At 43.7% G+C, this 9,482-nt stretch overlaps 1 pseudogene; it reads left to right on the forward strand.

The window, feature by feature from the left end:
- Nucleotides 1-1,825: 1,825 nt before the first annotated feature.
- On the forward strand, nucleotides 1,826-7,953 carry LOC108491684 (annotated as a pseudogene).
- The last annotated feature ends 1,529 nt before the right edge of the window (nucleotides 7,954-9,482 follow it).

Below are 9,482 nucleotides of genomic sequence, written 5' to 3' on the forward strand. Positions count from 1 at the left end.
CGTGTATCCTGAAACCAGTTACACGTGCTCAATTACCTGAAGGAAATCAGTAGATGCTATCAGAACACAACAGTGCCAAGTTTAAAAGTGTGAGGGTGGGTATGTTCATGTGCTCAGTATGTACATGTGGGTTATCCAGGAAAGGTCACAAGTTTGACCTTCTGGAAGCTGAGAGGATTCCATCCACAGAACCTGCTGGGACCACATCTGGTCGTTCCTGGCTTGGGTCAGTGGGAGGACATTCTCTGTTTACTAAGTCTTTGGTTCAAACCATTCGGCATATCAACAATCTGCCTCAGTCTCATCCCAAAACCCTTTAATGATTTACTTCTGATCTGTCCCAGGTCCATCGAGCCACGGGAAGTCACATTCCTTTTGTTCCATGCTGAAAGAATGACAGTCTAAATACAGGCAGAGGAATAGCCACCCAGAGGAAGCCTGTGCTGTTCCTGCTGTTTGCCCACAGTAGCCAGAGCTGAGCTCTCAATGACCGAAGAGAACATGAGCCAGCCGGCTTGCTGCCTATGGCCACGTTCTCTTTAAGTGACACATGTCAGTATATGTGGAGAATTTGCCTGACTGGCAACACAGTAGGAAAAAATTGTTATGAAGCTAAGCGTGGTAATAATTGGGTCTCGAATGCAGTGTGTCTGTGTGTCATCTGTCTGTCTGTCTGTACAGGTTCATTTATGTGGGGTGCATGTTGTGTGAGTACATGAGAGGCCAGAGGACATCAACTGCCATTTCTGAGACACTGTCTATCTTGGGTTTTTCTTCTGTTTGTTGAGACAGAACTCAAACTGGCCTAGACCTCATCAAGTAAGCTACACTGGTTGGCCAGTGAGCCCTAGGGATCCAACTGTCTCCACTGTCCCAGTGCTAGGATTAGAGGCATATTCTCCCACATCTGGATTTCTTTTATTTTCCCTCTTCCTTTTTAAAAACATTTTTATTGAGCTATTATACATTTCATACCACAGTTCTTAATCAAATTTAGACCCCCTTCCCCATCCATGCTCCCTAACCCCCCAGACCTTATGTATTCCCACCATACATGTTAAGTTCTATCCAGTCAAGCATTTGTACCAGATGTTCGTTGATGCAAATTCATCCGCTGGAGTCTAGTCATCCTATCTAGAGATTGTGAGGCCTACTCTCCCTCGTCCAGTAGTAATCAGTCTCCAGTAGTTCCCAGGCTAGGGCCAGCCACCACCCATTTCCCTCACTCCACTCTGGGCCCCTGTATGGTTGAGTTGTCATGGGTTCTGTGCTCAATGCCACCATTGCCACAAGTTCACACATACAAGGTTCCAGTGTCCTAGAAGTCTCTGCTTCTCTATGTTCACGAACCAGCCCTGACTCTTAAAAGCTTTCCATCCCCTCTTCTACAATGGTCCCTGAACCATGGGTCGGAGAGATTTAATCTAGGAGTCCTATCCAGGGACACACACTCTGTGGTCTCTTATTCTCTAGATCTTAGCCAATTGTGGTCTTCCCTGTGTATCACAGTCTGTTGTATAAGGAAGCATTGCTGGTGAGAGTTGAGGGATGTACCCGCATTCTCTCCACCCCGTTCTAATGTGTTCCTTGAGTTTTAAGATGGAGAGGTTTCACTCACATCTGGCTCTCTTACGGGCTGTGAGGAAGTGAACTCACACTTCAGGTTTGAGTTATCACCCCAACGCTGGCTCTGGAATATCTTAATGCATTCTCGTTTAACCATCTAACAGACTTTTTCATAAATTCCGTAGTCTCGCATGCAGATCACTCACAGTGGTGACTAGAGTACTGCCTCATAGTAAGAAATCCTCCACACCCAAACAGAATGCGATTCTGTTCTGCTCCGGGGTATGATTATTCATTGAGTCATGGAGAGAGTTCTCAGGCCTCAGCGAATGACGTGGTCCATCCCTCCAGGTACCCAGGTCAAAACTTCTGGTATAACCCTCACCTTGGTATTCCAACTTACCTACAGTTCTGCTCAATTCTCCTGTCCGTCTCCCCTTCCACCTAAAACTTCCCAACACACTCCTTTTGCTCTTCCCCACAACCATTGATATCCCAAGGATCTGGTCCTCAGTAGCCTACATTCCTACCTATTCTTTCACATTCTATCATATAGAAGATAGAATAACCATAGCTAAGTGGGAGTCTGATTACATTCACCAATGCTCAAACCCTTCAGAGTTTCCCTGTGTTCACAGATACTCAGCTGATGTACGATCTCCATGACATTAATTGAACACCTGTGTTCCTGCACAGTTGACTGTGCACAGAGCAAAACCCTGAAAAGATCTATACATACATTCGAAAGTCAATAAGGTAAGAAAAAAAGGCAGGAAGCATTTAATAGCGTTTATTATGCACCTGGTGATTGAAATGCTTCATTTTATTGGTGATCGCCCTTTTAACTTGTCGTGGGAACCTCTCAGGAAGGATTAAATGTTCTTACGTTGCAGACAGGGAAAGTGGAGTTCGGAGGCTAAATGACTTGTTTATATATAGTTCCACAAGTTACAGGTACCAGGACCAATGTCTGCCTAGTTCCAGTATCTTTAGTCTGTCCTCACCTCCAAGCAGCAGTTTTTGGCAAACTTCCTCTCCAGTTAGGCTCATGTCCTTATTGCTATGATGGCTTGTTGTTGACTAAACTTACCACCTCTGGTGGTTATTATTATCACTGTGATTATCTCTAATCACCCAGGAAGATCAACTTCTGAGAACGTTCATGAGGGAGATTCTAGATTGGGTTAACCGGGGTGGAAAGAACAGCTCTAAACCTGGGGAGCACCCACACCATCCCGTGGGCTGGGGTCCTGGACTGAATAAAAAGGAAGAAAAGAGAAAGTGAGCTAAGCAGTAGCACCTCTTTCTGCTTCCCAACTGCAGACTCAACGTAACTATCCATTCCATGACCCTGCCACTGTGTCTTCCATACCATGACGGACCATACCCTTAACTTGTGAGCCAAAATTAGACCTTTCTTCCTTAAGTCGTTTCAGTCAGGTGTTTTGTCACAGCAGTGAGAAAAGTAATATTCCTCTTTGGTAAAAAGGAGATTGAGTTTTTAATCCATTGTCTCTGGTACAGAAGTGCATCTCTATCAAATTGCCTTCTGTCTACTGTCTCCAACCTCTAATAAAATTCCACCCGCTCATTCTTCACATTCGTATCTCTTGATGGAAATACCAATCACATGTCTTGGGTGTTCATTCCACAGGATCAGATGTTCCCCTTCAGTCTTCTATCATGACTTCTCAACATGGCGTCAGATTTTAGAGCGCATTCCATTTTAACTAATTAACTCATCTGTGCATATGTATGTATGTGCATATATGTATGGTTTATGTACATGTTCCAGTGGGTATGTGCATGTAGGTACACGAGTGTGTGTGTGCAAGCATGTGGAGTCCAGAGGTAGATGTAAAATGTCTTTCTCAATTGCTCTCCACCTTATTTTTGAGACTAGGTCTCTTATTATACCTGGAGTTCATCAGTTAGACTAAGCTGACTGGCCAATGAGCTCCAGGAATCCTCCTGTCCCTGTCCCCCAAGCCCAGTGCTGGGATTACAGCTGTGTACCACTGCACCTGTTTTAACATGGGTGCTGGAGATACAAACTCAGGTCCACGTGCTTGTGCAACACTGTACCGACTGAGCCATTCCCCAGCTTCAGTTCAGAGCACTTTCCTCATATAAACATTGCCTAGCTACGACTCCTTGATTTCTGTCATTCATTTTAATTTTCATTTCTCAGTTTCCTTGTAGGGTCATCCTCTTCATCACAGCTTTTAATCACAAACAATATTCAAGAGATCCTTGTCTCTTCCAGATCTCACCCTAACAACTGTTATCCACTATTATACAAATTTACAAACCTGAGAATCAGGCCCTTTCCCTCATCTCTTTCTGCATCTATTATATTACACAGTTCTTTAAGTTTGAACCGTAAATATTTTCATAATTCATTGATTCCCCTCCAGTCCTATAAACCTTGTGACTTTTGGCTATTGAGAAGAAAGGGAACATTTTTCAAAATATTTTTCATCTTCTTTTTCCACTAAAGAGGAGAAAGGCCAGATTTGGACCAGCTGTGATGATCCTGGACCAGGCTTGTTTGTGGCACTGTTCGAAGGGGCAAGGAAGACTTAAGAGGTTTGGCCTTGCTGGAAGCAGCACATCACAGGGGGTGGGGAGGAATGGACTTTGAGAGTGCTTAAGCCTTGTGGATTCCCTGTCTCCATCTGTGTCCTGTGCTTGCTTGAAGATGTGATCACTTGGCTTTCTGTTTCAACCCTCTGTGCACCCATGCCTCCATGGCCATTATGGACTCTAACCCTTTTGGAACCTTAAGCCAAATAAACTCTTTCTTCTATAAGTTACCTTGGTTACAGTGCTTTATCACAGCAACAGAAAAGTAACTATAGCAATCAATGTGTTAAAATATTTCTCAATGGATTCTTCTCTCCATGAAACTCCTCCCCCTCCTCAAATACATGGTTAAACCATGCCCCTACAAGAAGTCCCTTAAAATTGCCTCTTCCTTTTCTGAACATAGTCAGCAAAGCAACATAGATAACTCTATGGACAGAAGGTTGGTTCTTTGGTTCTTTGAGAAGACTGACAAAATTTTAGCCAGACTGATCAAGTAAAAAAGAATGATTTAAAGTCAGAAAATGTAGACAGAACAGGACGCCATGAACATAAGTATAGACAATGTCAAAAGATTCAAGCAGATAAGGAAATCCAGCCAGAGGCTGAAGATTCCACATACGGGCTAACAAATAGAAAAAGGGAAAAGCGACTATAGGACCAGATTAAGAAGATGCTGTAGGATCTGGAACTCAAACAGGAAAATCAACACAGAAATCCTTCTGTCAGACCTGGCACTAAAAAAAGATTCGTTTCAAAGCACAGGTAGAATTTAGTCATCAGAAATGATTCACAAATCCTGAGCCAGAAAAGCCAGAAAGAGGACATGAGGTTAACACTTGAAATATTAACCTGGAGCCCCTTCAATCCCCAAAGCAAAGATCAGGACTTGTCCTAGAGATTCCTGCAACTGACATTTGGCCTTGGCAATGGAAAAGTCCTCCTCTGGATGCTATGAAGTGTGATCTTGTAACCTGAAAGGTACCACAGCTTATTCTTATTGTCTTATTGTTCTTCCTTCTTTTTTCATTTTTTATTGATTAAATTTATTATTTGACAACTTCATACATACAGGATTAGACTCCTGGTATGCTCCTAAAATGGCAGATTCAAACTTAGCCCTGGTCAAGACCCTCTGCTTGTTGGCAGATAACCAATCCTGAACTAAACTGCCCAGCCTACATCATGGGCAGTTACCCAACCACCTAACTACCTATAAAAGATGTCTAATTCCCCCCGGCTCGCTGCTGTTTCTCTGCTGCTATTTTCCCTGTTCCCCGAGAGGCAACCCAGTGGTGTGTTTGCTTTCAAATAAACTGCTGCCCACCCCCTCCAGAGTTACCTGGTTGGTAGTCTTTGCTGCTGTTCTTCCATACAGATAGTACCTTCATTTACTTTTACCCCTGTGCTCTATTATTTCCCTGTCAACCCTCACCCTCCTCCCCACCAATCCCCTTCCCATTTTCTTACCTGTTTGTTTGTTTGTTTGTTTGTTTTGGAAGTCACTGATGCTAATCAAAACTATATGTTTGGTCATGGGTTTGGGACCATCCATTGGAGCCTAGTAGGTTCATCATTTGGCACACAACTGAAGGCAGTGACTGTCCCTACCCCCAGAATCCATCAGCTGCAAATATTTCAGCAGGAAGCCATAGGACCCCATGAGCTCCCCCATGATTCAAGATTGGCTATTGATCAGCCCCATTCTTATACAGGCCCTGTTCAGGCAAACAAAGCTACTCAGAAATCATGTTTGCAATGACTTCATGCCTTTAGGACAGCATCTTGTAGCCCCTCTACCTGTCCTCTGGCTCTTACATTCTTTCTAGTCCCTCTTCTACAATACTCCCCTAGCCTTTGAGAGGTAGGATAAATGTCCTAGGATTGAGCACTCAACCATCATTCATTCTAAGCATCTTAGGCAGACATTATTCTCTACATTTTCCATTAGTCACTGCAAAGAGAAGCCTCTCTGATTCAAATTGAAAGTAGCAGAGTTAGAGAGATGATCAGTAGTTAAAAGTATTGGATGATCTTTCAGGCAACCCAGGTTCAGATCCAAGCACCAACAGGATGGCTATCAACCATCTGTTCTGAATTCCAGTTCCAGAGGATCTGATACCCTCTTCTGGCCTCTGCAGATGGGCATTGTACAACATGAGTGCACTTACATACATGCAGGCAAAGCACTCGTACAAAAATAAAAATAACAAAATGCTTTCAAAGGATGAGAGTGGCATTTGTCTATGAATATAAACATAAATACTTTTAATGCGGCTTGAGCTCATATCAATTTAGCTAAAGAATAATAATGAATTCCCCATAAGGGCTTTCGGCCTCCCAGTCATAGATTTCTGACCAGGTTTATATGTGTTACCTCCTGTGGAACAGGCCTCAATTTCAGCCCAAGAGCTGGTGGTTACCCCTGTAACAGTCATACCACTCTTGCGTCAGTGGCCACACCTTGCCTGGCAGGTTGGTACTGAACTTTGTGGGGTTCACACCAAATAACACCATGATACCTTATAGCCTCCCATCAGCCTAATAGCAACATCTGGCACTATAAAAACTAAGCAGCAGAGAGTAAGGACCAGCTAATTTCCAAGTGTTTTCTGTATGTCTTCAACAGTAAGGTCTCGTCATTTACTTCAACCAAGAGCAGTGGCAGCAGCCTCTGTTGTTTGAGTGGCCTTGTTGTCAATGTAATTAAATTAAGTAGAGAACTTTGTATGAATAGATATTTTTTTCTTTTCTTTCAAGACAGAATCTCACTATGTCACTCTGGATGAACCAGAGCTCACTACGGATACCATGCTGGTCTCTAACTCATAGAAATCTTCCCATATCCATTTCTGGAGCACTCAGACTACAGGAGTGTGCCACCACATCCAGCGTGGACAAGTACTCTTAATAGAAACGATATTCAGACCTATGGAACCAAGAATAAGGGAATGGCTTCTTCCTCGGGAAATACCAAATGGCAGGTGATGCTGGTGCAGTGGAGGATTTGGTAGTGGTCTCTGAGGCCTCAGTCAGGACTGTGGGGCTCGTGGAGGCAAAGCTGAACACAAGGAGTGGATTCTAGGCACCAAGCTGGGCCACCTGGTCAAGGACATGAAGATCAAGTCTCTGGAGCAGCTCTACCTGTTCTTTCTACCCACTAAGGAATCTGAGATTACTAACTTTTTCCTGGGAGTATCTCTTAAGGATGAGGTTTTAAAGATCATGCCAGTGCAGAAGCAGACCCAGGCTTGAGGACCAGGTTCAAGGCTTTTGTCACCATCAGAGACTACAACGTTCATGTTGGTCTGGGTGTTAAGTGCTCCAAGGAGATAGCCACTGCAATTCGAGGGACCATCTTCTTGGCCAAGCTTTCCACTTTCCCTGTGTGGAGAGGTTACTGGGGAGACAAGATTGGCAAGCCCTATTCTGTCCCATGCAAGGTGACAGGCCACTATGGCTCTGTGCTGGTGCGCCTCAGCCCTGCCCCCAGGGGCACTGGCATTGTCTCTGCTCCCGTGACTAAGAAGCTGCTGCTGATGGCCAGTACTGATAACTGCTACATATCAGCCCGGGCTGCACGGCCATCTTGGGCAACTTTGCAAGGCCACCTTTGATGCCATCTCTAAGACCTACAGCCATCTGACCCCTGACCTCTAGAAAGAGACAGTCTTCCCCAAGTCTCCCCATCAGGAATTCACTGATGATCTTGTGAAAATCCACACCAGAGTCTCTGAGCAGAGAACTCAGGCTCCAGCTGTGGTTACTACATTAAACTTCTATATGAGAAAAATAAAGTGAATTGAATCTGAAAATAAAAGAACAAGGAAATGATTCTTTCTGCCTACGCACCAAGAGAGCACAGAACAGAGGTTTTCTATAGGAGAAAATATTTAACTGATCATTTAACGAATGGATTATTTTTGCAAACAAATACATGTGTATATATTCACACACACACACACACACACACACACACACATATATTCCAAATAACATATTCTTTAATTGTACTAAAAATATCCTTAATTTCACACATATACATTTTATTTAGAGTTCACCAAAGGAAGAGAATTAGGAAATTATAGTGTGGGATGTATCATTTCTATATAGAACTCCATACCATAGTCTGTCTTTGAATCAGTAGTTCTCAGATAAGTCTGCATCATGGGACTATTGGTGAGTTTCTTCTGGTCTTCTAAACAGAATAAGAAAAAGCAATTGCTGACCCTTTCCTCCATGCTGAGTACTACTCTTAACCTCACACTATGACCCATCCATACAAAGGAAAATTCAGGTGTAGAGCAAACTGGAGAAAGAGAAGCAAAGAGATGATTATTTTATAAAGTACTCAGTAGTGATGGGAGTTCTGGAGTCTGCCCAGGATGCCTGGCTGCAGAACTATGCACCACACTAACGTATTCACTAATGTTCCAGGGAAGGCGCCCAGAATCCTGGATGTTTGAAAAAGCCTTAGAAGAGCCTCGTGTTCACCTTGGTCTGAGAAGCACTGCTCTGGCAGTTTTCTGTTGGAAAGTGTACTGACAAACAGACTGTGGTTCCTCTCACATCTGTGCTAACATTGCATTAAGTGTTTAGCAGTTAGGGAATAGGTTGCTCTTACTTTTTCTTTAATTTGTTCTAGCGAACTTTTCACTGCTTAATCAGCATGTTACTATGACAGTATAAATGGTTTCAGTGTGCCAGGAACACATCTGACTTCAGTAATAACTACCAAAGCTACGGAGGTGGCTCAGTTGGAAAGAGTACTTGCTCCAACAGCATGACTTGACTTCAGATCCGCAGCAGCCGTGTATGAAGATGGACAGAGTCATGCATACGCTGTAACCCGGGTTCCGTGAGTGGGAGAGAGGAAGAATGCTGGTACTTCCTGGCCATCAGCCTAGCTCCAAGTTTAGTAAGAGACCCTGTCACAGCTGGAGAGATGGCTCAGAGGTTAGGATCACTGGTTGCTCTTGCAGAGGACCTTGGTTCAGTTCCTAGCCCCCACAGAGTGGCAAGCAACCATCTGGAACTCCAGTTTCAGGTGATCTGACACCCTCTGCTGACCTCCATGGGCACTGTACACACATGATGCACTTACATGCATGCAGACAAAACACATACACATAACATAAAAATGAATAAATACATAAACATTTAAATAAAGAGTCCTGTCTCAAAAGAGTAAGATAGAATGAAAAGCCAGAACAGTCAGTTCCCTCCACTGGCTCCCTATATGTGGAGGCCAGAGGATAACCTTGAGTACTGTTCCCTTAAGAACAGTCCATCTTGTTTTTTGAAGCAGAGGTGTCTGGATTAGACCAGAC

The sequence above is a fragment of the Nannospalax galili genome, unplaced genomic scaffold, assembly GCF_000622305.1.
Source record: "Nannospalax galili isolate Female #2095 unplaced genomic scaffold, S.galili_v1.0 scaffold145, whole genome shotgun sequence".
Classification (NCBI taxonomy): domain Eukaryota; kingdom Metazoa; phylum Chordata; class Mammalia; order Rodentia; family Spalacidae; genus Nannospalax; species Nannospalax galili.